This window comes from Ornithodoros turicata, chromosome 1 (assembly GCF_037126465.1).
Source record: "Ornithodoros turicata isolate Travis chromosome 1, ASM3712646v1, whole genome shotgun sequence".
Lineage (NCBI taxonomy): Eukaryota > Metazoa > Arthropoda > Arachnida > Ixodida > Argasidae > Ornithodoros > Ornithodoros turicata.
The window spans coordinates 25,388,532-25,413,881 of NC_088201.1; the positions used below are offsets into that span (position 1 = coordinate 25,388,532).

General features: G+C 45.0%; 2 long non-coding RNA genes across 4 annotated transcripts in view; one reads left to right on the plus strand and one right to left on the minus strand.

The window, feature by feature from the left end:
• Positions 1-4,042: 4,042 nt before the first annotated feature.
• The window catches only part of LOC135377692 (uncharacterized), an 89,551-nt gene continuing 68,243 nt past the window's right edge, over positions 4,043-25,350 (plus strand). For all 3 annotated transcript variants that reach the window (XR_010418180.1, XR_010418182.1, XR_010418181.1), the window contains exons 1-2: positions 4,043-4,248; positions 24,453-24,607. This is a non-coding gene — a long non-coding RNA (uncharacterized LOC135377692). The remainder of the gene's footprint in view (positions 4,249-24,452; positions 24,608-25,350) is intronic.
• On the minus strand, positions 20,443-23,764 carry LOC135397756 (uncharacterized). Its single transcript, XR_010423727.1, has 3 exons — positions 23,643-23,764; positions 22,690-22,846; positions 20,443-20,540 (listed from the first exon to the last, which is right to left on the minus strand). It is a non-coding gene; the product is annotated as an uncharacterized LOC135397756 (long non-coding RNA).

A 25,350-nucleotide genomic window follows, 5' to 3' on the forward strand; every position in this document is an offset into this window, starting at 1 on the left:
CGACGTGAAGACACGACTTATCATAGTGCCGAATTATCTGTTTGGTTAGACAGTAGCCACTAGGCCAGTTGCGTTCGTTCTCAAATTTCGCTTGAACGCTATGGCAGCGTCCACACGGGGCAACTTTCTCCAGCAACTATGAGCTATTTTAGAGTTGCTGGCAGTCGGCCGACACGGGCAACCTCCAGCAAGTCGAGTTGCTCAAAATCTTGAGAAGTTGCTCGTGCATCGGCCGATCAGCGAGTGGGGCATTGCCACGTGACTCCCGACGGCGTGATGTGATATCGTTCGTGGGTTCATGGGTTCAAATCCTGAAGGTGCAGCTGAAAAATAACTTTTTTTTTTTTCTAATGCCACAGAAACATATCAATAGGCGTTTTTTGAATATAATGCTGATCTTCTGGCGTAATCAACTGACTAAGGTTTGATAAACAGCAGCTAAAGAAAAGACACCATCAGTTGGATTCGAACCCACATTCTCCGATAGCTGGAAGGTTGCTTGTGGGTGGAGCTATTGAGTTGCTACGTGTGAACGCAGCCTCGAAATTGCTCATAAGACGTTGGTCCGAGTTGCTGAAAAAAGTTGCCCCGTGTGAACGCAGCCTAAAGGCCCAATAAAGCATGAGGCCTTTCTCCAGCGGTTGGCCGTCGCGACTGTCGAGCGGCAAGCCGCAGCGGCGGAGAACAATTCAATTCATTTGAATTCAATTTTTATTTTCATAGTGCCCATGAACAACCGTAGTCTTATACCGTACCTCACGAATTCGACACGAAGATTTTGCTACTAATTCCCCACTGTGTATCGCATATGCTGTATATAGCTCCAATGACAGTTCCGCATTCGTGGTTCAATTACCGTAGAGGAGCTGAGCTCATTCCGTATCAGAGATTTATCCAGACCCCCTACACCCATCTAAAATTTTGTGAAATTGCGCAATATTTTGTCGAAAGCATGAAAATACACCGGAGTAGCCTGCATGTTGTGACGTAATCCCCCCTCGGAGCCCCCCTCCCTCCCCCAAGGACGAAATTCTGGGTAAACCACCCAGCATGACATGATGCCTGCACTCCAGTGGCTACAGAATTGGTTAAATACAAAGAGAAATGGCTACTTTTGGCTAATTCTTCAGGGCGCCCTGGTGATTTTTCGGGGTGCTGGCAACACTGGTGGGCATCGAAGGTACGGATGGTAGCCGGAGAGGAGAATGTGTACGCCACTCCAGTCCAGTGATGATTCCAGTTCCATTACCAGTGAAGATTCTGGGTTACTTACTGTTGGGCTTGCTAGTTAAGGATTTTAATTGAGCACTCATGGTTAGCATATGTGTATAACATGTAGTCGCTTCCCGAATGACATCGAGAATTGCTTGTAGTGATCGGTTGGTTTAAATAAGAAGAATACGAACTCTACACTGGGCCAGCTGCTCCAGCACGCCTATAGGGTGGCAAGGTGTCCTTACCAGATTGCTGCTTGTAGTAGTGCTGTCAGATATATGTCGGCACAGTTCCCTTAGAAGTCGGCATAGGACGCACATTTCCCCAGGGCATCAGTCGTGATGTTGCCCACGTCTGTGAGGCCGACAACGGCGAGCCCTTTCACCAGCACCACCACCACCACCACCACCACCACCACCACCACCTACTTGTAGTAAATATACTATACTAGTTGCCCAGACTCCCAGCACTTTCACAATATGAAGCAGCTGTATGAGCGACGGTGACACACGCTTGGCTCTTTACTGCAGATAATTTTCGTGCACTTGAACATGAATGGAGTGGGCCAGGTAAAAAGTGCCCGGTTAAAAATGGCTAACGCTTCTTGGCCCCCACTCGTATGAAACATTAAAAAGAGCAGGGATTCGGGGCGAGCTGTCGGAGAAGGAAAGCGAGCGGAACAAAGAAAGTAATTAGGTGCTACTGTAATAGACTAATAGTCACTCTCCGTAATTGCATGTTGGGTTACAGAGACAACTACTGGGTGGGAAAAAAGAAGGCAAAAGCGCGCGGTGCACGTGGTCACCATACCAAACGGGTTGAGGAATGGGGATAGAGCTCGCTACTCATCTAAAATGCATGCAGACAATTTGCTGCTAGCCGGTAGAGGCTACTGGCCAGTCTAGTCTCCGCCATGCAGGTTAAATTGACAGATGAAATGCCAGATCAGAGGTGAAAGGATACAGCGGTTTCGCGCATGTGGGTTGTAGGCTTCTGAGTGCATCGGGTGAAGACCCCATGCGCTTCTGATTCCCGTCGAGTTCGCTCTTGCTTCGCGTGCATTCCTTGCTATACAGACGCCGTGTGGTATTGTCAGCACTCGCCTCCTGACGGGATAGTAACTCTCGTGAGCGTTTAAAAACGTGAACATAAGAAAACAAGACAAGCATCAGTTCCTTTCTCTTTCCTTTGTTTTTGATATTGCTTTTTTGCGGCAACGTTAGCGGAGAAAGCCGCTCCCCCTTTCTTGCATCACATTTAGACAAATAGTTTATCGAATTGTTTTAGGCAAATTAATTTAGTAAAATTACTCAGACATATTATTTGATCGTTGGATGTTTAGGTGCACCTGTTAAATAGCGGTCGTTTTGTTTCCGTATGTATCTCTGCGCTATATTACTATTACGAAAAACGACATTAAACTATCCGTAAACCATTAATGCGACTGAATATAAATGATTCCCCGGGTAGCAAGTCGGCTTCTGGAGCCAGGCTAACCTTTCCCCTCTTTCTTTGTTTTTTTTTTTTTTGCAATAAACTTATATCCCCCCCCCCCCCGGGTATCCTACCCTGTTTAAGCCGTATCTGTATCATGATAACAAAATAGTACAAATACTTGAGTGAAATCGACTACATCCTTTTTCTATTTAAATTTCCCTCATGCGCAGATTCGTCTGGCTTTTTAAATAAAAATTGCCTGCTCGTGTACGGTGGTTATTTTGCGACGCTCATAGAACCGTCGCTCAGCGCTATAGTGCTGCAGTTCCTGTGTCGCCAGCACTATAGCACTAATTTGTAGGAGCAATATTTTAGCGCCCCGATTTAGGCTAATAGGCAGGGAGCATTAGGGGCTGACAAGCGAAGAAGACACCGACGCCGTTGAAGATAAGACTGCCGCCGATGCACTTTCCCGCTGGCGCCGCATGTTTTCCTCAAGCCGCAGATAGCGGCAGACGTTCATGGCACAACGCTGCCTGCCATTTGATGCTATGCTGATCACTAAAGCGAGGACAATCCAGTTGCCGTCCATTGCTTATGAAGCCTTACGTAACGCTTTGCATGTCCAATTCGATCGAATGTATACCAATTAAGTACTTGGATTGCCAAGTGAAGCTTGTGCAGCAGGGTAGGTGACGAGGATGGGACGTGTCATCTTCTGCTCTAGTAAAGTGGGAAACAGAGCCGCACCTTTCAAACAGTATGTATAGAACACCAACAATGAACAAAAACAAGTAAAACTTTCGGTATACTAAAGATGTGCCTCATTGTACAGGAATCGTAACAGACACGCGCAACGCAGACATTATTTCCTCGCCAATAACCGGGTTCACCCACGACCAACAACACCATGCTATTGTCGCGTAAATATGGCCAGCGCCTTTATGTGCATTGGGCCGCCGAGCAGAAAGGGTTTTGAAATTGGAAGCAAAAACGGCAGAAATGATCCCGATATGGCCCGTTCAAAAAGGTGGCTGTATTTTCATTACTACCTGATAACGATATTGACAGATGTTTGGATCATAAATAAGACGTAGCGCTTTGTAGCAGGAACACAGCTCGGCTACAGTAAAGTGCAGAGTGTGTGCGCGTTCCTGCATCATCTGATTCACGATGCATCGCGCTCTGGAGCGACAGATGTTATCATCCGAAAGCAGTTCAAACAACGAACGGCAGCCACGCTTTTTGAACACGTGCTATGGAGCCCAAAAAAAGGGAAACGGGCGCGGGGAAGCGGCACAGATTCCGTGCGTTGTCACGTTTTATGCTTCATTGCTTCGTGGACTTCTTCTGCACAAAGAGGCCGTAAGGAAGCGCTACAACGGTGCAATGGCGCGTACGAGCCGAATCGCACGCGTCTGCTTGAGATAGGATTTGCGTCTCCATTCCACGCCTGCCTCAACCCCGGCTGTGGCAGGTGTCGCCTCCTATGAGCCTCCCGCGTGTCGTTCCAAGTGGGCGACACGAAAAACAGAAGAGAGAGAGCGGGTTGCTTGTGAAGACGGTGGCCACGGTTGGCTTTCAAGGAACAACTTGGTAAGCATATACATGGGGGCAAGGAAAGAGAATTTCATTCTGTTGCTGAGACAATTAGTGGAAATGGAGATCAATGCCCACATATGCTCCAAGAAAGAGAGGGCTAGTCGGGAGTGCTGCAAAATCTACCGCGCGAAGGTGTGCACGACAGTGAACGCATAGGACATGTTTGAGGAGCCTAGCCCCGTATACCGCTTTGTGTTATGGACGCAAGGTCATATTGAGAGGAATATCTGCATGTAATACGGTCAATTTCTAAATACTGGCTAAATGTTGGAAAATTAGGACAATAGGCTACAAACAATTGGTACGTAAGTATAGCGGCAAGAAAGCGACGTGAGACATCGCAGACAATGGAAGCCCATCTTCAACGATTATACGGCATTTGAAACAGCAGCTAATTGAAATGGCACTTTTTGGCGACGCAAAATTGCGAACCTTCGGTTTCAAACACGCACTTGCTTTTCTTAGCGTTCTCGGAATAAGAAGTGATGAAGCACATGAGGCAGAATTTGAGATCCCTTCGAAATGGAGCTTGAGCTTTTGCAAGTGATATTGTTTTCGTTTCTCTGTCCCCTCTCTGCAGTGGGCTTAAGATGGATAAGATGGGCAAATGCTTGTTTAGTTTCTTCTTCGAATGTGTTTCTGATCCCATATCTTCTTTTTATATATATCGGCGGGCACATCCGCTGAGATCGATATCAGCAGAAGACTTCCAACAATGAAAATAACTTTTATACTTTCCCAGTCTTCTCGGCCGGATGCAATCTCAGCAACAGTATTTTTCATTTTTAGGACCTGGTCTTCATTGGCCGTGTATTTCCTTTTGCTTTTTTTCCCTAAACGTGATGGGTAAATCGGGCGTGCTACATGCTGTATTTCGTGTTCCAAGTTTACGGTCGTAAATGTACTGAATGAGTGTACTCATCCTTGCAAATCTGACGAAGTAGCTGAAGACATGAAGACTGGAACACATAAACTTGCTACTTGTTGTCTCATAGTATGTTCTGCCTGTATTGATAGCAGCTGTTTTTCTTTCTTTATGCTTAGGCCAGTGAACATGCGTATACGTGCAATGTCATTTGCAACAGTTAAAGTGCGTAAGCTCGAGCACTGAGTAACACTTAAGGATTTGAAGATGCGAAAGAGCGCGCAACCATTTTGCCGTATAAGTAGCGAACGCTGCTATGTAGGGGAAGGTGGGGCAAGATGAGGCAGAAATTTGCAGTGGAATATGGAGTTTTTATTTTTAGTGTTTTTCAAAGAAACTAGTCATAGGCACATTCTCAGAGGTCTAGAACTTCTTATATGTAAATCAGAACGGACGTAGCCGGTTCTAAAATAAACGCGGAACAAGAAATTCAAAAATGCAGATTGTCTCATCTTGCCCCAACTCTTCTCGGGGCAAGACGAGACATTGCGTGTGGCAAGATGAGACACGCCGCGGTAATGAACTATGACAAACTAGTTTTTGCAATCCAAGCACCTACACCCACCCTGGGCCCGTGGGCCCTTGAGCCCACCGCCAGCATGATGTGCTCTAAAACCACACAGAACCCGGTGCTATTTTGCTCCACCGTCTTTTGCAAACAAGGCACCGCCAGTCTGATGTGTCGCTGGTCGCTCGCTTTTGAGTGCGCTTCTGCTTTGCTGGAAAATCCTAGGCAATACGCAATATATATGCAATATATGGGAATCTCTGAGGAACAAGATTTTTTTTTTTTTTTACATTCCGTGTTAGCGCCGCGAAGTAACTGTGGCTATGAGCGGTACAGACGTGGACAGATGGAGAGAGGACAGCAGGAAGGAGTGGGGGACAGAGGGGTTAGTATGCGTCCTGGGCCGACTTCAAGGGGAACTGTGCCGACCCCCTGTGCGCTTGTCCCCTTCTCGTCGTTCTTGTTCCATGTGTACAGTTTGGCGCGCTACCAATTTGTTGCCGACATTCGTCTGGAAAGTCTTCAGAAATTCCAGGGAAAACCTCAGACAGCACAGCCAGTGACAGGATTCGAACCCGTGTCACCTCCCAGTCTCGGCGTGGAAAGGGATCATCCTAACACGCACAAAGCCACATAGTAGTTGACTTATCAGTTTCTAAATTACATTAAATCTAAATTGCATTATATTTAAATTACATTAATTTGTCGCGTCTTGCCCCGTGCATATCATCGAATGCATTAATTTTTCAGTTAAACACAGGGTAAGCAAGAGTGCCCATATTTTGCATGTATCTAGATGAATGAATAAACAAATAGGATGTGGACTTACATTGACAGAATAAGCCTGCGACACGCTGCTGCACAGCTGACAAGAAAAAGGACTACAGAAAATCGTGTTTTTTGCGGGGCTTTACATTCCAGGCAGAAGTAACCGATTTTTTTTCTCTTCAACGCAAACACCAATCCGGACAATTCTCACGTGCAATAAAGCGGACATGCAGAGCCACCTATGAGTAAAGTTTCAAGCGCATGGAGCTACACGTCTCTGAGACAGGCGGCGTCGAGCAAAAATGTCTCATCTTGCCCCACCTTACCCTATACAGGAAAAAAAAAAAAAACAAAAAATAAAATAAAAAGAACATGGAACTGTACCCTGCGTGAACATAGATGCCGGGTACCCCATAGCGCGCCGAAAAAAAAGTACTAAAGGAAAAAAAAAAGAAATAGAAAGAACAACCCAAACGGATAGAGTCAAAATAAATACTTAGTCCGCTACGACATCTGTAAGAAATGATATAAGGGGGGGGGGGGGGGGCATATGTTTCATGCAAAATTACAAAAAAGGGAAGGGAAAGGTTAGCCACGGTGTAGGCTTGCTATTCCCAAAAGCTATCAAGCAAACAAAAGAAGATATAAGGGCATCCAGTATACACTTCATGGTTAGTTAGAGGCTGAAAGCCAAGCGGCCAAAACCGTCATAATACTGTACGGACGGCTATTCGTACGGGTATTATTCAGCGATTGTTTCTAAGTTGGGCTAGCTTGTCAATGGAAAAGGTGAAAAATCTCGAAATCATTTCTAACACATTGTCGCCCTTTGATGACTGGTGACCTATCCAGTCAAATGTCCAACTAAAATGGACACCTGTTGGTAGTTTCCTTGGCAATAACAAGAAAAACAAAAACATAGATGCTGACTCTTACATCCTAGAGCTGATTACTCCAAGCCACTGTGAATGACATGTTTGGTGTGAAACGCGCACGTATGTCAGAATCAATGCAGACTGAGATAGTGCAAGCGTATTTTGGATAAACAGACTGCAGAAAGCATTATGGAATTGACCTGAGCTGTTGCATACTATACCACTACAAGTTCACGGTTACAAGGAAGAACCTTATCACCACCATCTTTAATCGAGTATCGACCCTTGTGGACGAGTTGTTAGCATATCCGCCTACTCATCCTAAGGTTGCGGGTTCGAACTCAGCCAGGGGCGGCAGTAATTTGGTGGCATGGTACAAATTGTTTAGACACGCGTCGTTCTCCGGGAGGAACATTAAACATTGTGTGCCGCGTGCTGAAAACACACATTCAAAGACTGTCAGGTGGGCAAAATGAACCCACAGACAGACTATACCGTGGCGTTGCTCATACTCATGGCTGTCCCGCGAGGTTTCATTGTGCCTGGTACACAGGTAATCTGTTCATAAACACGTTACCAATATCTGGATGCATATTAGCCCTGTTCCAAACTTCCTTATCAGAGTTCCATCCGGAAAGAGGTGGGCGTGAAGTATATTTTTCCTTATCAAGCAGGTTACTTTCCTTCTCGCCCTAGTTGGTGCTCTTCAGCACAGTGCAGGGAATAGAGACACGCGTCACGGTCTCTTCCACTGATGTCTCGCTGAGGGGCAAGGGACATGTAATACTTCAAACGAAGCCTCACAACCCAACCTTCATATTAAAACTAATAGAAAAGTACAGACGCCACCGTATACTCGTGGTGTCTTACTACATGCGAGGCGTTGCTTTCGAGCGCCTTTTGTCCTGCCAAATGTTTTAGATCGGCTGCCATAACTTAATTATTACGATCTCGCGTGCTAAGGAAGTGCTCCTGGTCGATGCCTGAGCGGCAAAGATAAGGGATGGTACCGAGGCTTCCCAGTGTCGACAGGTCCTTTTAATGCCAGCGAAACAGCGAAACAAACGCCCTGCTTCCTGTGCTGTACCTCATGTATGCCTTGTATTTGCATTGCTTTACGAGGATTTCGCGTGCGCGATGACTTCCTGCCAGAAATTTTCCCATCAACTCTGTTCTGCTCCTAATTCCCACTTCATTCAAGGTGCTCACTGGCGCGCGCGTTCCGCTAGTCAGCGATGTTTGAAGCTGTTGGCTGAGGAAGTGCGGACAGTCGAATACTGCTTTAGTTGCTTATTGTGATTTAAAATAAGCCCCAATATAACGCATGCGAGACAAAGAGAGAGAGAGAGAGAGAGAGAGAGAGCGAAAGAGCAGGAACGGAATCGCGGAATGTAGAGTCACTGGTGGTAACTTGCGACTTCCTCTTTCATACTTTATTGTCAGCAGCATTTACCCGCGACCGAGGTGGAACTGTAGCTTTCTGGAAGGTCACTTGAACATTTCTTCTTTGACCAAATGTAACTTGCTCAAAGTACAGAGTGTCGGATATTCGCACCTGCTTTTAATAACTGGAATGTTTAAACGCTAACTTATGTGGTGTCCGTTGATAACACTTTTTTATATCCCAGGAACTGCCCTAATAACGAGCTCATCTGGAATATATGTTAATTTATTAATTAAATTGATCGAATGAATTCCGAGAGTTTATCAAAATTCGATTGATGTAACTCTGCCTTAATTTTTCTATAAATAATGAATAATAATTGGGGGTTTACGTCGCGAGACAACTTGAGCTTAATTTTTCAATCAGAAGGGAATAATGTGGGCGGCGTTATTTTTTCTCGCTGTACAATTTCGCAAGCAGATAACAGTATCTGTGGAGGTGTTCGCAAGTATACCTCTTTTTCAGACTACATTTGTGAATTTGACTCTCGTCCCTCTTTACATAACTTTCCAGGGCACGTGCGTACTTTGACCGCCCATCGGCAAACTAAACGTTGTTGTTGTTGTTATTTCCCTGAGTCCCTGCGGAGATACGCACGTGGACAGGCACAAACGAGCGATACGTATCTCCCCAGACTCGGGGAAAGGTTACTAACAGCACGCATAGGGAAACCCTTATTCACTGTGTTCGCGCACAGTGTAACACCTTTGTTTTGTAGCACATTTACAGTTTTCTTCTGTGCGTGTGTAAACTCTGGACGCCTGCATGTGTTCCCTGGATTGTTCGAAGCTAAGACTCTTATTTGGCTTTTCAAGCAGTCAAGTAATAGCTTTCGAACTTCCTTTCGGTCGATTGAAGACGTAACTCCAACGCGGGACTGCAAGCCTTCAGAGGCTCACCTTTATCTGTGTATTCCTTGCAACGGCATCCACGAAGCGGTAAGGCGTCCGCGCAGGGAGCCTCTCCACATCTTGCTTTAATTATCCCGCTTTCTCCGTTTAATTGCAGCCTAATATCGTTGCGCGTGCCATCGAAACCCAATTTCCTCGACTTCAATCCCTTCTCTAAACTAGATAAATGGGGCTATGTTTCGGCTAACTTCCCTCGTTTCGAACAAGCACGGTCCCCTCAAGGTCTCCGTGTGCACCAGATTACCTGGAAAGTTTCGCCGGAATAAACAGTTAACGGCCGTGTGCGGCTGTACTGCATCTCATTACCGATGCAGTTTAGTGCGGCCAAGCTTCGTGGGCTCTCTATACGCGCACATTATTGCACCGGGCGGCCTGTTTCCCATCCTGCAACGTCTGTCTCCCGTATTGGTTCACTACCTGCCTACAACAGAAGAGAATGGGAAAAGGTTCGAGTCTGGAATATCTACCGCAAACTCCAACAACTGTTCTGGTATATTGATACTCCCGCGTCAGTGGAGCAACCGAAGTGGAGGGGTTCGTTCGGGATGCATTGCTGCGCGGAAACTTTTAGGAAAATTGTCCACCACAAAATGGTTCTCCACATAATAGCCGTTACTTATGGATATGGGAGGAACTGAGCTTCCAGTGGCAGTCATGAGAGTAGAGACCAGATACTTTCAAATGCGTATACTCAATCACTTGTCACCTGTACACTGATATACTGGGTTGCATCTTCGGAGCGAAATCGGAGCCAAAGTGACGTCGCTCCCGGTCATTGGAATACGATCATAGCCGTGTGCCTGCATGATGACGCGAAAGGCGTGCCGCAATAAAACATAAAAGTTGAAGCTTTCAGCGCAAGCGAGACTATATAGAGACGTGTCGTGGTGTGAACTGAGGTGTAGAACCATAAATGAAATGACAGTTGACTCGCTTCGTTGAATCCGAAGGGGCGTCACAATCATTTCCTGTTTTCGGCGCCACTTTCGTTCACTGCTTGCGTTGTTCGACTCTGCCTGCTTCCGCTCTGGTAACCCGGGTATGATATGTTTCCGTCGTTTAACAGCGGTTTATTTTCGCCGCTGTTTGTGAAAGCGGATAAAAGTTGACGATATATTTACTGCTGGAGTGAAGATGAGTTTCATTTGTTTTGTTTTTTCCTAAACGTTACGTTGTAATAATTTTTCGCATATCTCACATTTTCTCGAACTTTTTCTTGTGCAAACGTGTCCTGGGAAAAATGATTCTGTATGGTACCTTTGCCGGGACTTGTGCTGTTTATCGGCACAGTTGGACTTGCCGACCGGATGGCATTTTTTATTTTTAGCAAGGTGAGACGTTGATCGTGTGGGAACATACTTGTAGTAGAGTAGCGTAGAACGCCACACGGACACAGAAGAGAACAAACTAGCGCATCTTTCAACACTTTGCAAAATGTTCGAAGAAGCGCTATAGTTTGTTCTCTTCTGTGTCCGTGTGTGTATTCTGCGCTACTCTACTACAACTTTTATTTTTGTACTGATAGTACGACTTACGAACATGTTAGCTTAGACTTAGAACATGAAGTAGCTCGTGCTTTTTGTCACTTTATGGTCGGAGGATCATCGGCTGGTTAACGTTACGAAGTTAAGAGATGTAACGGTGGCGGTGCCCTCGTATGATAAAGGCGTGTACGACACAGTCAGCCACGCACACGTCGTGCATCACAAATCTAGACCGGCCAGTCCCTATAGGGACTCCACATTGGATTGTCGGCTTCCCCCACAAAAGTAAGCTATACAGGGCATTTTTGTTATTATCCTTTACAGAATTTTTATAATAAAGACACGACAGCCATTTAAATGCGGTTTTCAGAAGCGGGTTATCCCGCCAGGCGGACATCAAGTGGGAAAGAGCACGTAGCTAGTGGACGACTAATTACGTAAAATTCATTAACTTATTAATTAGATGATTTCAGGAAATACGAGTTAGCAGAATTGTAGCCAGCCATTATTTAAATCCATCCTCTCTTTTTTAAATATGCTGAAAAGAGCGCGTACTTCGAGCTATAAATCGCCAATACAGCTACGCAAATCAGTCGAAACTGAAACCACGCACTTCTCGAGCACAAAGAGGGCAAGCGAAAGGCCATTCGCGTCGGAGGGCCACGTGTTTTGTAGCCGTCGAGCTGACTGGATTAAACGCTGATCTGTTGGCCAGAAAGACTACTTTCCGGCCCAGATAAGCCGAAGCTATGTCGTTTCTGCGCTCGAGAAGAGCGCAGTTCTGGTTTCGCCTCATTTGCATATACCAGTGTTTGGCGATTTATGGTTCAAAGTACGTGTTCGTTTCAGGATCTTAAAAATAGAGGGTGGATTCAAATAATGATTGCCTCCTATTCCGCTGTCACGCATTTTCCCGAAAACACCTAATTAAAGAGTTAATGAATTTCAGGTAATTAGTCGTCCAGTAGTTACATGCGCCGTCTGGCCGCGTAACGCGCCCGCAAAAATGGCATCAGTCCTCTGCTCACACCTTAAAAAAAAAAGAAGAAAAAAAAAAACAGCCCGTATATTCGCGTCTCTGAGAGGGAACCGTATCCGTTGCAGCTCATCCGGGTGCCGTTACGGTGTGTGCTGAGCAGAAACCAATGAAGTTCCGCGCGTCTTCCGCTGGAGTATTCTGGAGAATGAAAGATGAAAGTCACTGAAAAGATGGTCGTTGAAAAGGAGGCTTTGTATGTATTTGTCCCTTCTATGTTGTTGCAGCCTCAGAACATCAGTTCTCTCATATTCTGGAGAATATTCTGGGTAAGGAAGGAAAACCATGGGGTGGAACACGATTTGGCGATATGCGGCAGCCCAGCTACTGAGTACTTTCTTGGCGTCAAGAGGACCGTTGACGTATCTGCCCAGTGTATTCCGTGGCACCTCGCGACTTGCATGCGTGGCACTCACAGCTGAGCAGTATGTGTTCGGTGTCCTTTGGCACTCTGTATTCGAGTAATGATCATCGGAGTAATGATTCCAGTGGTCTGGGTGTCCTTGAAGGTATTCGATATGTGAGGACACCAAAGAAGTAGAATGCTATACAATGTAGCTTTGGACAAATGTTACGAACGAAAAACAAAACAAAAACAAACAAACGAAAATGACCATGACCAGAGCGCACTTGGAGGTGAAGCTGTGGTCAACTATTTCGTTCATTAATGGAAAGCATATTATGCAATTTCATTTCATTTCCTTTATTAATGATTAGGCTTATTAACGCTTATGCAATGCTTCGTATGAATCGCAAACACGTTAACAAATAACAATAAAAGGTACAGGCTTACAGTCGAAGAGTTGTTGCTGCAATTCCTCACGTCAGTGCACTCGCTGAAGTATAAAGAAATCGTTCTACTTGTCTAAATCTAAGTACTAAATCTAAGTTTTCTCTTACTAATAATCCACATTAGCACTATTATGGTCCACACTATCATTCCTGAAAGTATCGACAAATTGCAATGTCTCTCAAATAGCCTACAAAGTGCAGTGCTGGTAAATATTTTTCAAAAATAATTTGTCACATCATTACGCGAAAGTATAACACCAGTGAATTTTAACTAATCTCGGCGTTGCAGCATATATGAGAAGAACTGCCACTCCAACGAGCCGATTACTTGGTCTTTTAAACATTAATTCGAATGTATTTGTCATTTTACAAATAGTTGCTTAAGCTTGCGTTACACACAAATGGTTTTTGAGTCTAGTGTTACTTTCGTACATATATTATAAAAAGAAAAAGAAAAGAAAAACTGCATAGGTGGTGTCATTTTCTTTGTGCTTTATTTCTGTTATATTAAAGCGATAGTTATGCACAGTAAGCCAACTGCGTAGGTCCGTCCGTGGCTTTAGGCCCAACTACCACGTGGCACCCCGTGACCACGTGACGTCGCCACGTGACCCTCCAACAAAGCTATCACGTTTAAACGCGTTTGGCACAATGCCCAAAGATGCAACCAATTTCTGCATATGACGTTTTCACTACGCCGTATCATGTACTTGTTTGAGTTTGATTTGCGTAATTTGCATTACGTCAGTTTTTCTGCGCGTTTCGTGTGCCGTGATGGCTCCGCATGTGAAAGAATAATCACAGGGTCTTTGGATGTAAATAAATGAAGTGGAACTGAGGTAGTATATCGGCCTGACAGCGAATTATTTCGTGCTTCCACTTTATTAAATATCGATTTCCGCATCGGGGGTGGGGGGTGAGAGACCGAGAGGGAGCGCATCCGCAGTAATGGGGAAATTTCTCCATTACAGAGCGGATTTGTGGCCAGCACCGGGATAGTTTATTGAGTATTAGAGCGCGGGAAGTTGGCGTGACAGCAGCGGCGTCCCTCGAGGCTTCGCTGAAACGACGCTGAAAGGCGCTCTCTCTCCTGTCCTGTACCAACGAAGCCCTTTTTTCTTTAGCGACCTGCGAATAAATTAATTTATTTGCGGTTTCTCCGACGGCGGACGAGGGAAAAGGATTTGCGCGGGAGACGGAGATTTGCCAGACCTGCGACTCGGAGGATTTGCATAACTTTGCGAGCTCAGTGCGCTGTCGGAACCGTCTCTGCTGCATCGTGGCCTTAGTCGCTTATGCGCCACAAAACTTCAACTCGTCATCGTCATCACCGTCTCTGCTACCCTCGCTTTGTCTGGAATGCTTCTGGAAACGCGTTTTGTTATAGGGTGACACTTTGCGTACAAATTAGGTCCATGGACGTCCTATAGTGAAAGAGCACGCCGAGAAAAACAAATACATCTTGCTACCGCTGTCAGAGAGAAGTGTCGGCGCTGCGAATAGTTTAGGTTGCAGCAGACAGACAGAGAATTGATGGCAAATCAAATAGGGGCAACGGTGAAGAAGACATTTGATTCAGACGAGCTACACTGCTTTAATTAAAACTGGTTGTTTGTTTGGTTTGTTTATTTATTATTCATTTTTTTTACAAATTTCAGTGATTGATTGATTGATTATTTAAAAGAAAACCAGGGAGAAATTGAACTTGTCCCCTGGCTAGTTCTGCTACTCCCAAAACAAAACAACAAACAAACAAACAACCCAAAACAAACAAAAGTACATTCCCCATCCCCAACAATTAGCGTGTTAGTACAGTAGGTGCAAGTGAATAAATATCACTAGAACATGCAGAGAAACAGATACACACTAATGCAAAGATACACACTGATACGAGGCACTCACACAAAATCCTAAAATATGAGTTCCATGCCGCAGCTCACAAGGAAGTTCTCAGGTGCCGCAAAGGCAGTGTCTCGCTTTCTTGGGTCCCACAGTCCGAGCACTTTCACCACGTCGAATCGCCTGTTGTCCAGGCGGTCGAAGGTATACCTCAACCTAGCCCTTTGTGGAGCATACTTTGTACAATGCAGGAGAATGTGCTCAGTGTCCTCCACTGTCGCACACACTGAACAGTCTGCAGAGTCAGCCCGCCCAATCTTGTGGAGGAACTGTTGACCGTACGGGACATTCAACCGAAAACGATGCAGCAGCGTCTCAATGGGCCTCCGTGTACCGGATGGGAACCGGCATTTCCCTTCCGGATCGATCTTGAAGAGGAGAGATGATCGGCGATCAGCTTCCTGCCACTGTTCCTCCATACCTGCTCTTGAAATGGACTGAAGTAGCGATTTCACGTCTGCCTTGAAAAATGGCACCACATATTTTGTTGACGAAAGATGTGCTACGTCCGCTAATTTGTCTGCGGCCTCATTACCCGGTATGCCAATATGCCCAGGTATCCACTGGATGAGGACGTCGTGACCGGTGATGTACGATCTTGCATATTCTTTCAGTATGTCGTGAACAACTGGATTAATACGTCCGCCAGTCAAGAACGATTGTATAGCTTGAAGTCCAGCCTTGGAGTCACAGTAGATAACCCACTGAGCCGGTATCTCCCTTGTGCCTATATAATCTATTGCCATTTTAATCGCAACTAACTGAGCCATGGTAGACGACGTGCGATGCGATAGTCTCGCGATCCCTTCCCTACTATGCTCTGGCACCACAAATGCAGATGCAGATCCTGAGGTCGTCGTCGAGCCGTCAGTGAAAATCGCCGTCCTGTTCTTGTGATTGTCCATTGCGGCAAGGCAGTACTGTCGGATTGCCAAGGTTGGGTGATGTGCTTTTTTCTGCAGACCTGGTACGGACGTGCAAACTACCGGGGGTATAAATGTCCATGGAGGATGCATTGCCGTTTCCTGTCTTTGCTCCTTAGGAATTGTTCGGTGGTGTTGAGCGATCGCATTTGAAAAATTCGGTTTTCGGTGGACTAATTGCCGTGCAAGCGGGTGTTTGTAGTGTGACGTGCTTAGCCGCGCATAATGACGCACTGATTCCTGTGTCCGCAGCACAGCGAGCGAAAGTTCTCGGGATTCTATTATGGTTAGAATATTAGAAGTGGCGCACGGTATCCGTGATATCATAACATAGCAGTGTCCACTACCTGCAAAACAAGCACCTCCATGCATGGTGCATGCTGTAATACGAGGGACGACTTCAGGCATTTTTCAGCAACCTACTACAAAACCCTCTGGGTGCATTATTCGGTGCTTCTGCTGCTCAGCGGTGTAAAATGAACGACAAAAAAGAAAGAAGAAAGAAAAAGAAAAAAAATCAAGGACGGTGTCATAAGACTGAAGTAAGGCGTGCAAATAATGTGTGGACCGGTAGGACTGAAAGGAGCGCAGTCCTCCTTGCGCTCCTGATCTGCGCAGTTTTGGTTTCGGCTCAATTGCGCAGCAAAATTCGACGATGGATATTTCAACGTAGACGTGTTCGTTTTAGGGTTTAAAGAAAAATAGAGTGACCTTTAACGAGGATTGTCTCCCCTTCTGCTTCCTCACGTTTGCCCCAGTTAATGAGTTTTAGATAATTAGCGTCATCTTGATACCCTCTTCGACAGAATGTCCCCCTGGCTGAGTAACCCACCTGCAAAAACGGTATCTCAGCTGCTCTGCTAGCTTTTTTTTCTTCTTAATCTGGTGTTCTGGTGCAGCTAAAAAAGACAACCTGTACATCAATAATCGTTTTTGCGAGGCAGCGTCTCATGTTTTTTTTTTGTGTGTGTGTGTGCGTGCCGCTTTTCCTTCGAGTTTCGGATATTAATGCGGTCGTAAATAGCAAGTCAGTAGTAAGTCAATAACATCCGAAAAACGCCCGCTCCGAATATGCCGAAAAATGAGCTCTGAATACGCGGAACGTTTGATACTCCCATTGGAGGGAGCGCGTGCTGCCGATGTTGATGTTGATGTTGGCGAAAAAAAAAAAAATAGGGAGAGGTTGAATTCGTCACACGACAAATTCGGCTACTCCCATAAACAGACCCCCTCAACCAAGAGAAACAGAAAAAAGAAAAACCAGCCGCTTTCGCTATAAATATCGGCCACAGGCCAAATCATCGGTTAACGGAGCGCACGATGAATCACACAGTCCTAATAGAATGACTCCAACGCACTGCTCTCAATAAATGTCACAAGCAAGCGTCCTGCCGAAGCATGGACACTCTCGCCGTTCGTGTGAATAAAGTCCCATCCCGTTGTGTTGTCCTACAAGCTCTTTGTCGGCTTGGATGGCTGCTACATTTGCATTTCACTCTTGGGGATGTTCGCTGTGGTTACCTTTCCTTAAAATCGCACCAAGTGCCAGTGAACTCCTCGGCTAAGCCGCGTGGTGTCTGTAGAATTCGGATGTTGTAGGTTTTTTCGAATGTCAATAAATTTTCCTGTTGAACCATTTTTTTACCTTCCAGGCATGACACCTTGAATGTTCGAAATGCGGAAGTTTGCTGGTCCAACGTACAAGGTGCGCCCTCGCTTGAACAACTGTTTTCTACACATGACCACTTTCAACGCGCTAATTAAGTATGCAACTACGAACACCCTGGTTTGTACGATGAGCCGCTAATTGATATAGCTGCCTTCCATTGTGATTCGATTAGGAAATCACTTACGTCCTGTCTTTCGGCGTGCGAATTCGATTTGAAAGTCCGATGACGCGTGAAGCGGAGAACATGCTTTAATTAAATTGCGTTGAAATATTCCACTCCACCGATCATTTCAATGGCATTATGATGCGAGCTGTTGAAACTGCCGTCAGCAGACGTTAGCATGATGGCGGAACGCAAAGCTCTACCCGAGGCCTCCACTATATACTGCAAAAATTCGGGTGATGTCTGCCAGAAGCCCCATTACGCGGCGCTGCAAGATCCGCTGAAAGTTGGCTGCCTTACTTTCTCTCTCTCTCTCTCTCTCTCTTTTATATTCTTTTACTTGTTAAGAAACTATTTACTTTACCCGGGATCAATTCAGAATATCCTTTTCTTGTAGAGCCACACTTTCTCACACGAAATATTATTCGCATTTTTTTTCTCTCTTTCTACTAATGATCCCCAACATGTTGTGGAAGTTGCAAGTTGTCCGCTTTGAAAGGCGGAGCCTTTGGAAGTAATTCCTTTCGATTTCTTAGCAATTTCTTTCTTGTTTACAATTTTGAAGCCAAAACGTTCGCGGAATATCGACTTCTGGCAAACCCTTGGACAGTTTTCATCAATATTCAGTAAATTTCGTGCACCACGCCCTGCAGGAGCCCAAGAAAAAAGAAAAAGAATAAGCTGGGGAGTAATTACAGCTTCTAGTCCCCTAGATTGCCGTTACTGTCCATTTTACTCCCCTGACCCTAAAACTTACTCCCAAGCACTGCAAATAGTCCCTAAACTTCGTATAAACTTCCCTGCATTTACTTCCCAAAGGGACGAATGGTTGTGGCAATGCATCTAGACCCCAAAAGGGACTGAAATTGCTTCCTTGCCCCCTCCCCCCTTAGAGTGTACAGCCATGACACTTATTTATTTCGTTGAGTTATTTACATGCATATGACGCTATATATACGAAAGAAATGGCTGTAACTGCGGTTCCGCGGAACTCCAACCGAGATGGCCGAATATGAAACAGCTGATGCCCTCTAGCCAACACGTTCGCAGTGTTATACGTGCAGCGATTGAGGCAGATCTTAAGTATCAAACTAGAGCTCAGTTCAATAACGTTCAATCTTTGGTCAACGGTCCGACACTTCGCCGAACGTGATCACGTTTTGCAAACTTCGTGGCATTTTAGAGCAGGCAATCAGATGTGCGTTTTCGAAGCCCGCGCGCATACACAGTATGTGCCTTCCTGTCTCAATCTCGAAGTGCCTCTAGAGGTTTCAAAAATCTGCGATGGACGGTGGTCAGGCGCTTTCCTCCTCCGAAGGGAAAGTTTGCAAGACGTGGGTCATTTTATGAGATACTGTAACAGATGCCATTTATTAAAAACGTCACGTCCACCGATTGCTGCCCATGAAATATATCAGTAGGGATCGGTGCTTTGAGAAGCACGTTCAGAGTTGATTGTGAATATGTGAAATGTGCTCCCCATTGAGGAGACTCCGAAATATTGGTAAAATTGTTGAACAGCTCGCAGTGAAGCGTCTCTTTTTGTATTATTCATTGTTGAACGTGCTCGGCATTCGAAGAGGGCTGCTGCGCGAGGAATATTAAACTCGACAAATAAGAAAACTGACAAAGGCTGGTGCGCAAAAACAACCCGTTTTTTGCGCCATTTTGATTATACTCCTCGAGTATTAGCAGTGAACAGCATTCTTTGGAGCAGCGATAGAAATCGTGCGAAGCTGTAAGGGCAATGCAATTGAAATTCTAAACACTCTGCACGGAGTCTTCGTTGAGTTTCTCGTCGCGTTTTTGGGGAACATTTCTTCTTCGTTTTTGTATAATCGCATACTTTAAATAAGTATAAAATCAAACTTAAACATGCACGGACAAATGTACGCGAGGGAAGGTTACGATTAAATTATAGAATCCGTGTCCTGGACACAAGGAATTTAACGATGAAAGAAGAAAGTTACTGAAAAGGTTAGCCAGCTGTATAGGTCTCGAACCCACATCTTCTGGATGCCGGCAATCCAGAAGATGTGGGTTCGAATCCTACAGCTGGCTAACCTTTTCAGTGACTTTCTTCTTTCATCGTTAATTTCTTAGGCAGTGGGCTAAGGCGTCCGCTCGTTGGTGGTAACCAAGGTCGTGCTGAAGACTGGGAGGTGGTGGGTTCGAATCCTACCGCCGGCTGTGCTGTCTGAGGTTTTCCCTGGGTTTTCCGAAGACTTTCCAGACGAATGTCGGCACAGTTCCCCCTGAAGTCGGCCCAGGACGCATACTAACCCCACTGTCCCCCACTCCTTCCTGCTATCCTCTCTCCGTCTGTCCACATCTGTACGTCGCTCATAGCCACAGTTGCTTCGCGGCGCTAACACCCAATCAAAAAAAAAAAATTTCTTAGGCAATTTGAGGCTTTGTATGTATCTGTCCTTTCTATGTTGTTCCAGCCTCAGAACATCAGTTCTCTCTTCTACAAGGAATTTGTCGTCCGTCCTTCTTGTTCCCTGTCTCTCGGTCCCCTACCATGAGTCTATCTACACTCTAAATAATTTTACACCTTAAAGGGTGTGAAAGAACATGTGCATGGCGCGCACCTTTTAAGGTGTAACGGAACACCCTCAAGAAATCAAGGGTGTAATTGTATGAAAGCGTGTAATGTAACCTGCAAACCATAGAAGAGGCAGCTGGAAATTATTACAGCTTCACTGCGAAAGTATAGTGTTTCTAGTTTTTACAGAAGGCAGATGCTTGGTACTTTGGAGTGCCATTGTGGCTATCTTGGCATCACTCTTCGATCACAGCCATGCAAAATACCCTTTAAAAAGCCAAGAATATACTTTTCTCACCCTGAACTTGTAATACTTCCCAGGTATACTACTCAGCTGTACCCTGTGTGAAGCAAAAATACGACATTGCAGACACATGTTGCACAGCACACACATGTTATAGGTGATTGATGTGGGTATATGCAGGCATCATACATAGAAGACACAATCACAGAAACTGAATAGTTATGCTTTCATTAGGTTGACATTATGCCGTGCAGCATACATATCCTACATTACGTAGGCATGAAGGTATTCAAACGTATCACCTAATACAGCTTTATCACACATATATATATAGTCCTCTAACCTTGAGGGGTTATATGGCAGTGTACCAAATGTTGAGTAACTGAGCATTTGGTATTTACATCACAACTTGTATCACAAGCTTAAGTTCTGAGTACCACAAGCACTCCAACACTGCACAGGAACAGGAATACATTTAGCCTGTGTAATGGAGCCTGTCCCACCTCCAAATACACCATTTGTTGCACCCTCATCACACCCTCCTGACAATGTCTCATAAAAAGGTGTAATGCACAATAGTTACACCCTCGAAAATTTTCAAGCCAAAGTTCTAGGGTGTAAAATAGGTGTGATACATGAGAATACACCAATTTTACACCTTTAAAGGTGTGAAAATATTTAGAGTGTATACCAGCTTGCCTGCACCCTCTCCCTCCCTTCTTACAAGGAACTTAAACCACAATGGAACGTGTGTATAAAATGGGGGTGGGGGAGGAATTATGTTTCGATTTCAAAGAAGCGTGTAGGTAGGGCTCCGGGATTTCGGATCTGTCCGAGAAAGTATGAAAAATTGGTAAAATTTAAAGTGATTCGGATTTATTCGAAAACCTCCGGGTTTGGCTGTTCCAGTAACCGAGAGCTTAGCAAGAAAAGCCATGCCCTGATGACTGTTTGATGGGGTTCGTTTCCTTTTGTGTTGAGACTGCCTCGTATCGATTACCAGCCCCTGCTACAAGGAAGGGCAGCTCTCTGGACACAAATTCACTGTGCATTCAGTCTTTCACTTTCCGTGTAATACGGGTTAACTCCATCCTTGCCAAGAGGCACATCGATATTGGAATCACTGAATGGGGGCACCCTATTTGGTAACTCTACTCGACATGAGGGCCTGCCTGAAGGCTTTGAAGCCATTTCAGTCATTTCCCAGTAATGGAACTGTCTGGAAGAAGTTCTGCCGCACAACAGCAAGCGTTTTTGAAGGCAGGTTCTCATTCCTTTTATGAGTACGTCATTTCACAGTCGTCTTTTTTTTTTCGAATGTCGGATATTAACTCATAATATTACCTCATTAACTCATATTAAATAATTAATTGGTTAATTAATAAACGAAGAAAAACTTCGAACTCTCGGTAAATAATGTAGGACACCCTTCCGTACATGTCAAAAACTCCAAATGGTTTCTGACGAATGAAAATCGACAGAAAAAAGGTCGAGGTGAAGAATCGCGTTTACTATGTTAAGCATCATTCTAAGCTTTTATGCTATCGATATTTGGCGTCTGCGTATGTGCGCGGCATACATCGTGCCATTTCATGTCCCGCAAGCATCTATTTACTTCTACCCCGAGAAGCGAAGGGTAAACAACCACTCCACTTGAGACGAGAGCAATCTTTTGTATTGCCTAGGGTGAAAGTGACCTCACCCGACCGGTCAAGATCGTGGTTTGGGTTGTGGAGAACGAACGCCAGAAGGGGGTGACGAGATGATTCTTTTACGAACTCATTATCTGATGTATGTGGAGGTTGGCTGTGGTATTCTGATTGACTTGCCCCCTCTATCCATCGTGAACTGCATCACCAATCATCCCAGTGACCCCCATTGCGCTGAGGCTAACTGCATTGTAATGGCCATCACTCTCCCGTGCTTGCGTCTGCGAACTACTGATGGCACGCCGACTTACCGTTAGGGTTAGAAAATCAGATTACGCAAGTGCTAATAGTGGCTACTTCTAGTTCTGTAATGTGGCCAGCCTAGCACCCCTCGTAATTGGGTTTACCAACGGCAATGACAGGAAAAGTTTCTTCTCCCAGCCTTTTTTACGCGTCCGTATGGAGGGTACGGCGCCCGAGTAATGGTTTCAGTAACGAAAATTGCTGTCGGTTGAGGAGTCTTTTTCTTGCTTGGATGCTTCGCTGCTATGTGGATAGAATCGGTAACGATATAGATGTTGCTCGCTTCCTACGTACCCACTGGATGTGTTTCATTCCTTCTGCCGCTTGCGAATTGGCGAGGGCGCTGCCGTTGTAGACCTTTGCAGGTGTTACTGCGAACTTTTGCTCGCTTTCTGCTTCGAGAAGCCCGTCGGGATAGTGCATGACGATGCCCTTATTATGAAAATGGCGTCTAAAAGGAAGGGAAGGGAAAAGCAGAAATAAATAGTTTATGCATGTCTTTTGTGCCGTTTTTGCTCGTTTTCTCTCTTTATTTTTGTGTTCAGTTTACAGTTCACCCATGATGTTTATAGCAGGGTGTTTTGTTTGTGTTGTCAAGTGGCTCGCTTCTTTATGCCTTAGTTACATATGGTATCTTCCAAAGACGGGATACGGCACTGTGTGCTGCACAATGTGCTATATTCTTCCCAGTTAATGTACGCTCCCGGTTTGGCCCAACAATAATGGCGGCTTAACCGATTTGTTGTCAACTACTATTAGCAAAACCGAAACATATATCAAACATGTCCCTTCCAGAAAAACAATTGACCTCAAATAAAAAAAAAAAGTTAACAAGTCTAATATAGGCGTCACTTAGGGGACAAGCTGGCCGTCAAGGAATCTCCTTGGGATGTTCCAGCGCTATCGCCCTTATTGAAATGGCGAATGGCGGCCGAAATCGCCAGGGAATGCACGCGTCGCTGGTGGAGTAACTCGTCAAGTCACCTTGTAAAGTTTCAAAAATATTGGTGATGTATAGTTAACAAACCGCGAGACGCACCGCCTCCTCGCGGAAAATGAAAGCTCCACGTCTTATATAAGCAATGCAGAAAAGTTTGCATAACAGAACCCAAGAAATGAACGAAGTTTGAATGCGACATCATTCAGAAAATTTCTAACCAGACAGGACTCTGGTTTGTCGAACCTGTTACTCCATGCAGTTATTAACCGATACCAAAAGAAAAGCAATGTATATATAAGAACTTTACCTCGACCACAGTGACGAGTGCTGGCTTACAAATGTTGTGTTGGATGGAAAACGACTGGAGCGTCAACTTGCCCACGAGCTGCGAACGAACATGTCACGCGAACTTCAGTTTAATTAGGCACAAACGCGAGGGCTCCAACGAACTGTGGCCCATTTGTGAATCTGCAGACTTCCTCATCATCCGTACACAGAAACATACCCATCCTGAGCGCACGTACAAATGTGAAATGAACGTGCCTCGCAGCTTAAACCGCTACGAGGCTGCTGATGAACCCCTCTTCTGAAGCGGAAATCACAGCACAATAAAACGAAGTGCGCTGAGCAATCACACTAATTAGAGCCCTTCCTCTACAAGCAACAAGATGCTGACATGCCGTTGTGTCACCGGATGATGTACGGCCGTGTCCAGCCTTTTCAATGGCTCCAGGAGGGTATACAGCTACCATGGCGGCGCACGAACACAGCATCGTTCTCTCTCTTTGTTGTTACGTGATCCTTACGAATGAGGAGATCCGATATTTAGCGAAAATAATATCCAAACGCACGTGCACGTGTAAACATGGCGATATGTATTCTTCCCCAGACGTGTCTTGCTTGCATAATTGTCGTAAAATATGACGTTCTGGAGTATATAGAGTGCCCCTCCTGCTAGATGCCCAGGAGCACAGGTGCGAAAAAGAAAACCATCGTCGGTAGCAGAAAAAGAGAAACACGATTTCTCGCGCTTTCTCTTGACAGCTTCGCATTTAGATCCCAACCCGGTTTCACACGTTCGTAGCATTTATTGCTGTTTTTTTTTTTTTCCTTCCAGACTTTATGCCCTCGGGTGAGAGAACTTTTGCGGAGAACTGCGATGGTTCACTTGTTCAGTTCGATATCTCTCGAGAGAATTTCGAGGATGAGTGATCCTATATATACGACTCAGTTTCCTGCCTTCGATAGGAATGAAATCTTTGCTTGCCTGGGGTAAGTTGTGTTGCTCACTTTATCAAATTATCACCCTTCCCATGGCTTTCTGACGCCTTCTTGTAGTCGCTCCATTGCGTGCCGGGGAAGCGAGCTATCTAGGAATGAATAAACGTCCAGAAAGTCTTGACCGTTTCTTTTCCTCTTCTTCTTTTTTACACCAGTTCATGTGCGAGCGTTCGCATGTCGCCTCTTATTGTTGAAGCCAGAACCAATCTCTTGATTCCAATTATTATTATTAAAATTATTTCCGAATGTGTTATTTTATATTAGGAGCATTTTGAAAGTAATCTAATAACACGTTTCACCGAAAGAATTATGCGGATCAGGCACTGATTGAATATGAAGGTTCATATATAGGTGAACAATAGCACAAGTCCAATATATATATAGCGCAATAGTCCAACTGCAACTTGTTGTAAAAGCGCTGTGACGCAAAGTTCCTTCCGATATATTTTACTTTCAGTGCATCATATTCTTTCCATGTTTTTTCAAGCCACAGTGCTTACTGTGCGTCATGGTGTGAATGTTTACCCTATGTGGTCGCAGGATTTTGCTTATTGCCCCTGTCGCTAACTCAGAAGTAGGCTGTATGTGGCACTTTTACAGTTACTCTGCATTGACCACAATTGTTGCATTTAAAAAAAAAACGATAAATTAAGTTCAGAAGAAATGCAAGCTAAAACCAAATTTCAGTGTCGGTCACTGTAATCGAAGTATCGCGAACTACACAACAAACTACA